General features: G+C 45.8%; 1 protein-coding gene across 12 annotated transcripts in view; it reads right to left on the bottom strand.

Annotated features, from left to right (window-relative positions):
- Fam234a (family with sequence similarity 234, member A) overlaps positions 1-6,622 on the bottom strand; it is a 31,120-nt gene extending 24,498 nt beyond the window's left edge. For 4 of the 12 annotated variants that reach the window (XM_087572841.1, XM_087572834.1, XM_087572839.1 and 1 more), the window contains exon 1: positions 6,418-6,622. The gene's annotated coding sequence lies outside the window, so the exon portion shown is untranslated. Of the gene's footprint in view, positions 1-1,185; positions 1,283-1,793; positions 2,246-6,401 lie in introns of those variants that run through there. The other 8 variants (XM_087572842.1, XM_087572835.1, XM_087572840.1 and 5 more) reach the window with 5 other exon arrangements.
- Positions 6,623-11,955: the final 5,333 nt, after the last annotated feature.

Raw genomic sequence — 11,955 nt, forward strand, 5'->3', positions numbered from 1 at the left:
TACACCCTGGCACCATGGACTATCAGGAAACTGTGCACTCTTCCAGGCAAGTCCCTGCCACGCCTGTCCATGCACACAGGCGATCATGACCTGGGTAAAAAGGTTGATTGTGGGGCAGAACAATAAAATTGTGCAACAGCTCCTTCAGCTCATAACAAGGGAGGTGCAGGGGTTGGGGATTTAGCTCAGTGGTAGAGCGCTTGCCTAGGAAGTGCAAGGCCCTGTGTTCGGTCCCCAGCTCCGAAAAAAAAGAACAAAAAAAAAAAAAAAAAAAAAAAAACAAGGGAGGTGCAGGAGAGAAATGAAATATGCTTCCCCGTCCCCAAGTGCTCTACTCTAAGTCGCTGACAACCGAGAGTAAGAGAGTCTGGTTCTGTTTGCTTCACATTTATGGAGGGTTTGAAATCCCATGCCAGAAAGAACAAATGGTAATGGTAATTGTACTGATATCTGAAAGTAAAGGGACACACGGACACACGAGAACACATATACACATACAAACACACACACATACACACGGGCACACACATACACATACAAACACACACACATACACACGGGCACACACATACACATACAAACACACACACATACACACGGGCACACACATACACAAACTCACACATGCCCTCTCACACAGACACACATGATCTCACATGATCTCACATGCTCTTTCTCTTGCGCTCTCACATGCACTCCTACATGGGCACACAGAGCCTGGAACATCTACCCCTCCATTTCATTCAAGTCTCATCTTAAGCATCAAGTCTTAGAAAAGTTTAGTTTGACTCTACCGACCATGGTTAACCTCATCCTACCCCAGAAATATAAATGAGAGGGAGGGAGGGAAGAATGGGAGGGAGGGAGAGAACGAGCAAGAGGGCGCACGCACGCACGCACGCACGCACGCCACTCAGGCCTTGCACATGCCAGGCCAGCATTCTATTACTGTGGCATACCTCCCACTCAAAGCCTTCCATGCACACTCATCTTCTGCCAGATCAGCAGCTGTTTAATGGCAGAAAGACATCTATGGCGTCCCACAGGCCACACAAATATCATTGGAACCATGGTGGGCACAAGACGATAAGGAGTAAGTCTGGACACAAAGATGAGCAAGATAATTCAGTCTCCTTGTTCTAGAGCCTAACAGTATACACACAGGTAATTAAAAAATGTATTTACCAGGCTGGAGAGGTGGCTCAGCGGTTAAGAGCACCCGACTACTCTTCCAGAGGTCCTGAGTTCAATTCCCAGCAACCACATGGTGGCTCACAAACATCTGTAAAGAGATCCGATGCCCTCTTCTGGTGTGTCTGAAGACAGGTACAGTGTACTCACATATAATAAATAAATAAATCTTTAAAAAAAAGACAATTATTATAAAAAATGTATTTACCATCTGGGCATGATGGCACACATTGGTAATTGAAAGACCCCAACACACACACACACACACACACACACACACACACACACACACACACACTCATATGGAGCTGAAATTCAGCCTGGGCTATATGTAGCAAGATCTGGTCTTAAAAAACAAGATCAAGGGCTAGAGGAATGGCTCAGTGGTTAAGAGCACTGACTGCTCTTCCTGAGGTCCTGAGTTCAATTCCCAGTAACCACATGGTGGCTAACAACCATCTGTAATGGGATGTTCTCTTCTGAAATGTCTGAAGACCAAATACAGTGTACTCACATAAGGATAAAATAAATAAATCTTAAAAAAAAAAAAACAACAACAACAAAAAACAAGGTCAAGGCTAGGCATGGAGGTACACACATACCTTGAGGAGGCATACTCAGGAGGCAGAAGCAGGCTGATCTCTGGGTGTTCAAGGCCAGAGAGGCAGACAGGTCAACAAAGCAAGTTCCAGGATAGCCTGGAGTGTTAAACACAGAAATTCTATCTGGAAAAACAAATTAAAACAAAACAAAACAAAATAAGAACAAGCTGGGTGTGGTCACACACACCTTTAATCCCAGCAGCTGGGAGGCAGGTGGATCTCTGAATTCAAGGCTGGCCTCACACTCAGGTCCAGAATAGCCAAGGTGACAGAAACCCTGCCTTGAAAACCAAAACCAACAAAGGAAAGAACAAAGAATGTCTTTGACACTGTGTGGCCGGTGCCACCTCCAGGACTGCTCCCTGCATTCCAACAGGAGATACTTGAGAGAGACACCCACAAAAACCCAGCCAGGCAGCACCCGGCTTTCCAGCTGAGCCAAGCAGATATGAGACAAAGATAGTTAGTGTTCAGTTGTTTACAGGGAACCACCACTGACTCCCTCCACAAAGCGCAGTCTCAAAGGACAGAGCCTCAGCCATTTCTCAAAGGGGAATGAATTTTAAGGTCATGGTTCCCTGCTGAGACAAAAAGGTTCCCAGCACATACAGGCCTGATGCTCAGAAGAAAAATGGCCTCAGATAAGCCTTACAGATTAGCCCAAGGAATAAACTTTTCCCTGAAATCCAGATTAGCTTTATTTCCTGCAATTCCTCCATAAATCAGTATTATTCCTTTTTCATTCCTGTATTTAGTAGGGGGCATATTAAGATAAATTATAACTCTAATTTTGCATTAATTTGCTTTAAGTTTCACATAGATTTATTTATAATTTTTTGTGGTTTGTTTCCTGTTTTTTGTTTGTTTTTTTACACAGGGGTCTCATAACCCAGGCCGGCCTTCAACTTGCTATGTAGCTGAGATCGACCTCAAACTCATACCTGTCCCTCCCCAATGCTAAGACTGTAGGCTGGTGCCACCTCACCTGTACACCGTATCATCTTAAAAAATGTTTACAATGCACATATCTATACATTCACAAAAGCAGAGAGCAACAGCTCTGTGAATCAACTACCAAGACCGACTGAGGTAACCTATGAGCTAGCATGCTTATCCAGCATGTTCAACCTAAGAACACCCTAAAATATACTCCACTTCAGAGATGAGTCACCCCCAACTGTCGGCATCGATTTTCTGGTTATTTAGCTAAGAGTCAGCATTTTCCGTGTGTGTTATATCGTGACAACAATCGTTCCTAGAAGGAGTTTACAAAGGAGATTGGGAGCACATCACATCAAGCATATGGGTTTCAAGATCAATTTTGGGTGAGATCCATGATAAAATTTTAAATGCTTAATAAGCCCTGTAGCTTCTAACCTGTCAGTCTGGCTCCTCCTCTTTGTTTCGTTCTCCTTAATGTGTGTGTGTGTTTTGTGTATGGGTGTGGGCACACGCATGCCACAGACAGAGCACATATGAAGTCAGGACAACGTGCAGGAGTTGGCCCTCTCCTCATGCCGAGTGGGATCTAGGGCTCACCAGGCTTGGTAGCAGGTGCATGCACCTGCTGAGCTGTCTGAGCAGCCCTGGGTCCGCCTCCGGGAGACCACATAGGTTATATTTTAAAACCTCTCACAGTGGGCTGGAGAGATGGCTCAGCGGTTAAGAGCACCCGACTGCTCTTCCAGAGGTCCTGAGTTCAATTCCCAGCAACCACATGGTGGCTCACAACCATCTGTAAAGAGATCTGATGCCCTCTTCTGGTGTATCTGAAGACAGCTACAGTGTACTTATATATAATAAATGAATAAATCTTAAAAAAAAAAAAAAAAAAAAAAAAAAAACTCTCACAGTGAATCCCAGAGCTTTCTCTAATGTTCCCAAAATATCTGCTGGGCATGTTACTCCTGCTACAATTCCAGAATGACTCATCGCCACTTTGGAACAAAGTCAACACCTTGGATAACTCCAGGTCTTTCCATCCCTGTCTGTCTGTCTGTCCAGTGTCATCCTCCCCCTGTATCATACCCACTGTTGGTTCCCATCATACTGCGGCTATGCACCTGTCCCTTCATCTGCCCTTACCCCTCTGCTCCTACTCTATCTGCAAAACCCTGATGTGCCCAGAATCTACTGGGACACTTTCCCATGATGATTTACAGCACTGTGGTGTAGGGCGCCTCTCACATTGGTTTCCACAGATATTTCCAGAAATTAAGAACACACACTTGTCCTTGCTTCCCCATCCCCCATCCTAGTCCCACCCAAGGACAAGGCAGAATAGTAGCTGGCAGAAAATAGACTTAAAGTACACACTGAATAAATGTTCTTAATATGATCATCGGCCTCTCTTGGGAGAGTTATTAGCACGTGTGCCTATAAAACACACATGACTTACTAACATGTTATGTTCACTAAAGAAATCTCGCAGGATTGGGTGACTTTAAATGCCGATTGTAAATTCAGAACGTCAGTTAGATGTGACAGCACCTATGCCTTCATTCTACTCCTATGGCCACGTATTTCTCTGTAAGACTAGCTCCATTTTCTACAGGGAGGTCGGCTCTTCCAAGGGCTCAGCATCATCCCTGGGTGCTGAATGCTTCCCTTCCCTGGGAAAGCCCCATACCAAGACCAACCGACCAGCCATTCTCACAGCAATTAAAGCTCATGTGAGTGTTTGGTGGAAGACGTCAGCTGTAATTAGAAAGAGTAAGCACCTCTGCCCACAATAGCAGGATTTTAAAATAAAATCACAAGGGGCAGGAGAGTTGGTTCGGAGCACTGGCCGTGACTCCCCAGCACTCACATGGTGGGTCATAAAACCATCTGTAACTCCAGGTCTGGAGGATCCAACACCCTTTTCTGACCTCCACCGGCACCAAGCATTCCCATGGTGCACATACATACATACATACATACATACACACACACACACACACACACACACACACACACACACATATACTTACAAGCAAAACAGTTTCACACATAAAATAATTCTGAAAACAGTAACAATTCACAAGCTGGACTTGGTAGCACATTTCTGAGACCCCCAATAATACTTGACAGAGCAAAGAGGCTCACCTCTGGTTTGAGGCCAGCCTGGTCTATATCATGAGCTCCAGGCTAGCCAGAGATAAAAGCAAAACTTTTCCTCAAAAAACTCCATTCCTGAAAGAGAGTTTGGGAGCTGGGGTGCTAGGTCAGTCAGTAGGGTTCTGGAATGGTGACACACAATTCCAGCACTGGAGGACTCGTGACAAGAGGATTCTCTGGACCCCATATAGAGGAGGGAGAGCCCCAAGTTGTCTTCTCTGACACATGTATACCTGCACTCACACTTGAATGCATGAACACACTTCATAAGCTCTGCTGCATATACTTCCTCCTTAAACCTAGTAATACGGAATGTGGAAGGGAGTGTTAGATTTCCCAAGCTGGGTCAAAGAACAGTGGTTTTTTTTTTTTTGTTTTGGTTTTTTTTTTTTTGGTTTTTTTTTTTTTTTTTTTTTTGTTTTGTTTTGGTTCTTTTTTTTTCGGAGCTGGGGATCGAACCCAGGGCCTTGCGCTTCCTAGGCAAGCGCTCTACCACTGAGCTAAATCCCCAACCCCAGAACAGTGGTTTCTATCTCCCCACTTCCCTTACAGATAACTCCTTATGAGGAAAGACAGTCACCAACAGAAAACAAGAGACAACGAGGACTCCTGCCACTGGTCTTTTTGAGTCCACTATCTTGGATTTGGATTGGAGAGAAATAATGGACCATCAACACCTAGGTAGACTACATCTGATTCCCTACCCACTGAAAGTGTTGACTAATAAAGGTTGTTTTATTTCTTGCGTTTATTTGGAGACCTCATATTGTGTAGCCCAGGCTGATTTCAAACTCAGAATTCATACGTCTCAGCCTCAACTTCAGGGATTGCACCACGCCTAGGATAAAGATTGTTTTAAACCAATACACTTCGTGTTTGTTATGAAGCAACACAGGGAGGCAATGGAAGGAGTAAGAAAAAACGCCAATGCAGATGAAACAACGGGCAGCTCGGGGTAATGACTAGCACCTGCAAGTCCCCCATTTCAGAGACTGAGGCAGGAAGATTACTTCCAGTTCAAGGCAGCAGCGGGAGGAGGCGGCCGCATTAAAAGAACAGCAGAAAGAACTGTGAGGATGGACTACATTGCCATCACCCCTCTTGACCACCTACCTCACTGCTTGGCTCTTAACTTGAAGAACATGAACTGATTCTCACTGATACCAAACATACCGTGTCCAAAGAGCATTAGGATTTAAGGAACTGCAAGAGATTTAACACAAGTCCTCCGGAGCAAAGGGTCCGGAGGATAGGTCAACCCCTGTCGCTCCGGGTCACTACAGCGCCCTCCAGGGAACAGTACACGACGGAGCTCAGATTTGTTTGGCCGAGTTCCTCAGGCTTGAAGGTGCCAGGCCCCGTGCTCTTGCTACTCTGGGAGCGCAACCCGGGCCGACCTTAGCTGTGCGCCTCATTCCGGGAGGCGGGACCCGCTCCAGGCCCCCACTAGCGCATGGCGATAGGACGCAGACCGCTTTGGCCCGAACTAGCACGCGCGTTGAGAGTTACCTAGTCCGATCCTGACCTGCTCTCGGACGCGTCCACGAGATCCTGTTCTTCAGCAAGTGGTACAGGACTGCCGAGACTGGCTCAACTGCGGTCCCTGGAGTCTGGGATCCACATTCCCAAGGTTCCGGGGAGGACAGCGGTTGAACAGGAGCACAGACTACACGGGACAGCAGCGCCCCTCCCCGGCGCGCCCTGGCCCGCCCCGGCCCGGCGGGCAGCGTGCCACGCCCCCACAGGGCCCACCCAAGAGGCCCGCCCCGTAGCAGGCCCCGCCCCAGAGAGGCTGCGCCCCCCCTAGTTCTGCCCAAGTGGACTGTGCGTCACTTCCTGTCAGCGGAAGAGGTGTACCAGAGCGATTCCGTTCTGCTGTCTGAGTGATTGCTTAGCAACGCGGCCGCTGGGTCTTGTTTTGCCCCTTTTTCAGCAGAGACTATCTGAGCAGAAGCATTTTAGCATGATAATGCTGTGAAGGCTTAGGCCTCGAGTTGCGATACTAACCTCAAGAAACCATTGTTGAAGGTGAGGTCACCTGACCTGCAGGAGAACCTCACTGAGGCTTTTTTCTAGGTTGTGTATTGTTCTGAGCAGGTACTGGCCATGGTATTTTCTTTCCTCGATACAAACGCAGGCACACACAGACATACACTAAGACAGAGAGTGAAGGTCAGAGGACAATTTTGTAGAGTTGATTCTCTTCTTTTGTCTCTATGTAGGTCCTTGGGATCGAACTTAGGATTACAGGCTTGCACAATTGCTTGACAAGGACTTTTACCCACTGAGTCATCTCACGGGACCTTTACTGTTTTCGAGACAGGATTTGATGTAGTTTAGTCTGGTCTCGAGTTCAAAATCCTTACTTTCTGAACTATATCTACTGATCACAGTGTAAGACTCTCAGAGAGAATCTTCCCTCAGGAGGGAGATCCTCGAGCCCAATGACCAGTCCGAGTCCACAGGCTGCAATCTGCAAGAGGGTTTATTTTGGGGTACACAGGTACCTGTGGGTGTCCCAGTCAGCTCGAGAGGACTGGCGCACCTAGCAGAACCAGGGGCGGGTTTTTATAAGGTGTTGGGGAGCAGAAGCAGGCTTACAGAAGCAGATGTATGGTTGGTGGATTCAAGTGAGGCGCGGATGTATGGTTACACCCAATTGGCTATTCAAATGAGGTTGTCACACAGCAAGAGAATACGTGCAGGTTGGGACGTCCAGAATGTAAGGGGCTAGGGGCTTATCTCTTGTTAGGTGGCCCATAAAGCAATACCAATAATTTAGACTGGTTTCTGTATTTTGTTTTCTTTTATGGTCTGTTTTGTCTAAATGATGGGTCAGCTTGTCCCACAAAGCTTGGACACATCTGAACTTTCCCAGGCTTATTTTAGTTCTGAGTCTGTGTATCTAAAAACTTACTTTTTACTTCTATAGTTGAGGGCCTTGGGCTTGTACAATTCCCTTTCTGGGAGGGGGTCTTTCAACAGTGATTATAGGCATGTGCTTGTAGCCATAAAATGCATCTTACTTTTTTAAAAAAATATTTACTTTATATATATATACATATATGTGTGTATATATATACATATATACATACATATATATATATATATATATATATATATATATACACACTGTAGCTGTCCTCAGGCGCACCAGAAGAGGGCATCGAATCCCATTACAGATGGTTGTGAGCCACCATGTGGTTGCTGGGATTTGAACTCAGGACCTCTGGGAGAGCAGTCAGTGCTCTTAACTTCTGAGCCATCTCTCTAGCCCACATCCTACTCTTTTTTTTTAAATAAAGATTTATTCACTTATTATATATAAATACACTGTAGCCGTCTTCAGATACACCAGAAGAGGGCATCAGATCTCTTTACAGATGGTTGTGAGCCACCATGTGGTTGCTGGGAATTGAACTCAGGACCTCTGGAAGAGTAGTCGGGTGCTCTTAACCGCTGAGCCTACTCCCACATCCTACTCTTAATAAGGGTTCAACCTCTCTTCTCTCCTCTAGCCCACCACCCAGCAAAGGTAGTGGAAGAGAAAAGTTATTAGGATATGGGGGAAATGGACCGGTTCAGCAATAGTTCTTTGAGAGCAAGCTCCATCTTCTTGGGCAGCAGTTCAGTCCTGTAGCAAACACCAAGTACAATTCAGCAGCTGCAGACCAGTCCTCGAGGCAGGCAAACCCCAGGCATGAACCAGCAGCTACAGTCCAGTCCTTTCAGCAAGCAGTCACCAGGCAACTGTAGTTCAATCCTGAAGAAACTGCTAGGCTCACTGACTGGCCTGAAGCCCGGCCGCAGAAGTGGCAAACTGCCAAAGGGATCTCACAAGAAGTTCCTTGGCGAGTTTCTCTCAATGGCAATGTTACCATGAGGCGAGCTCAACAATGCTATTTAAGGCAAACACATGCCTGTCTTTTTTTTTTTTTTTTTAAAGATTTATTTATTATATGCAAGGACACTGTAGCTGTCTTCAGACACACAGGAAGAGGGCATCAGATCTCATTACAGATGGTTGTGAGCCACCATGTGGTTGCTGGGAATTGAACTCAGGACCTCTGGAAGAGCAGTCAGTGCTCTTAACCGCTGAGCCATCTCTCCAGCCCAAAAACCCAGGATTTTTTTTTTTCTTTTCTTTTTTTTTGGAGCTGGGGACCGAACCCAGGGCCTTGCGCTTGCTAGGCAAGCGCTCTACCACTGAGCTAAATCCCCAACCCCCACATGCCTGTCTTTAGCAAAGAATATCAAGGCAGAGCAAACCAAACCAAAGCTCAGTGCTCCTCTCCCACTGTCTGTGGGGTCTTATTTACATTCCTTCATCAAGAATCCTTTTACTGGGCTGGAGAGATGGCTTAGCAGTTAAGAGCACTGACTGCTCTTCCAGAATCCCCTAGTTCAATTCCCAGCAACCACATGGTGGCTCACAACCATCTGTAATGGAATCTGATTGCCCTCTTCTGGTGTGTCTGAAGACAGTCACAGTGTAGTCACATAAAATAAAGAACTAGAAGTTTCTACATCATGTGCCATTACACTGATTGTATGCAGTACTGTAAATCTAACTGAGAGTTTCGTGGCTGGTTGGTAATTATACCAAAATTATAGCAATTTAGGTATAATCCTAGCCTTTTTTTTTTAAAGGTGAGGTTCTCATTTAGCCCAGGTCAGCCTTACATTTTTTTATGTATTTAAGGCTGGCCTTGAACTCCTGGTTTTCCTGCCTCTCTCATTTGCTGGGCTTATAGGTCTGCAACACGACACTTAGTGATTTGAAAGTTGGGAAGGGTGGTCCTGGGAGCTTAACTCATGGCCCAGTGTGTATGCTAGGCAAACACTCCTCTCACTGAGCTATATCCCCGACCCTCAGTACACTTTAAATGTTAATTTGCCGATGGCGCAGTCTCATTACCGTGGATAATTGTGGGGAGGGCTGTCTTCCTCTGGAGATTTGTTGGAGCAGAAAGGTCGAGGATAATCATTAATACTTGCTGTAAGTTAAAGTAAAGGAGACAGACAGAAATGAAGTCAGAAATACTAGTCCTCTTTTTTTTTTTTTTTTTAAATCCGGTTTCTCTATGTAGTCCTAGGTGCTATGAAACTCACTCGGCAGACAAGGCTGGCCTTGAACTCACAAATCCACCTGCTTCTGCCTCCTGAGTGCTGGAATTAAAGGCGCTCCACAGCACCGCCCAGCTTCTTCTACTACTTTTATTTACCCTATGGGCCTGACTGAGGAGTAAATATATTTTAGCAAAAACAACTGCTTAGTGCTTACTGCAGTGTGTACCTAAGTACCATTGTTCCTAACTATCTTGTTGCTAAAATTTGTCAACTTCTTTTGTTTTTTTCTTTCTTTTTTTTTTTTTCTTTTCTTTTCTTTGGAGCTGGGGACTGAACCCAGGGCGTTGTGCTTGCTAGGCAAGCGCTCTACCACTGAGCTAAATCCCCAACCCCCCTTTCTTCTTTTTCTTAAAAGATTATTTATCGTATATATGTGAGTACATTGTCGTTGTCATCAGACACACCAGAAGAGGGCATCGGATCCCCATTACAGATGGTTGTGAGCCACCATGTGGTTGCTGGGAATTGAACTCAGGACCTCTGGAAGAGCAGTCAGTGCTCTTAACCGCTGAGCCATCTCTCTAGCCCTCCAGCCCTCTTCATTTGGTTTTTAAAAGTATTTTGAGGTGTATGTCAAGGGAGAGTATATGTATTTCACTGCAGGTGCCTCAAAAGGCCAGAGGAAGGTGTTAAATTTCCTGGAGCTAAGGTTACAGACAGTTGTGATCTTCTAGCTATGGGTGACAGGCACCAAACTCTGGTCCTCTGCAAGAACACTATGCTCTCTTAACCACAAAGTTCTCTCTTCAGCCTTTTGCTTGGTTTTTAAACTGAGCAGCAGTTTGCCAGCACAAAGGCATACATAGTTCTTGCCTAGAAGGGGATAAGAGATGACACAGAAACAAAGAATCAGTTTGTCCCTTGTCTTATTTAGGGTTCTGTTGTTGTGAAGAGACACCATGACCATGGCAACTCATAAGTGGAAAATACATAATTGGGGCTGGCTTACAGTTCATAAGTTTAGTCCATTATTATCATGGTAGAAAGCATAGAGGCACACAGTCGGATGTGGTAGTAGGGAGATAGCAAAGACTTCTACATCTGAATTCGCAGACAGCAGGAAGAGAGAGCGTACACTGGCCGGGCATGAGCATCTGAGAACTCAAAGCCCACCCAGAGTGAAGCACTTCTTCCAACAAGGCCACACCTTTTAATAGCGCCAATCCCTATGAGTTTATTGGGGTTGGGGGAGGGGTCATTTTCCTTCAAACCACCATGCCTCTGAATACTATTTCCTAACTTGGGAAAGGCCTCATGAATTTTTAATTTTAATTTTTTCTTTTGAGAAGGGGTCTCTGTGTTTTGTCTGTCCTGGAACTCACTCTGTATACCAGGCTGCCTTGAATTCTGAGATCTGCCTGCCTCTGCATCCTGAATGCTGGGATTAAAGTCATGGGCTACTATACCTGGCTCATGAAGCTATTATAGGTGGGAAGGGGAGCCATAAATTGAGACACACACACACACACACACACACACACACACACACACACACACAGGGTTCACTATGTAGCCCTGGTTGGCTTGTGGCCCTAGGTAGCCTGTAACCCTCTTTGTAAGCCAGGCTGGCCTCAGTCACAGAGAACCACCTATGGGTCAAACTCAGAGTAGACAATAAATGGTACTACAAGGACTAAAGAAAGCTCATGATAATTTGGTTCTAGACCAGCAACATTCTAACACTCCACATTCGGGAAGCTCTTTCTCCCCTTTCCCTTCTTTCCTTCTTTCCTTCTTTCCTTCTTTCCTTTTCCTTTAGACAAGGAGTCGTGGGGCTGGTGGGATGGCTCAGTGGTTAAGAGCACTGACTGTTCTTCCAGAGATCCTGAGCTCAATTCCCAGCAACCACATGGTGGCTCACAACCATCTGTAATGGGATCTGATGCCCTCTTCTGGTGTGGCTGAAGAGAGCTACAGTGTACTCACATAAATA

Source organism: Rattus norvegicus, chromosome 10 (assembly GCF_021556685.1).
Source record: "Rattus norvegicus strain SHRSP/BbbUtx chromosome 10, alternate assembly SHRSP_T2T, whole genome shotgun sequence".
NCBI lineage: Eukaryota > Metazoa > Chordata > Mammalia > Rodentia > Muridae > Rattus > Rattus norvegicus.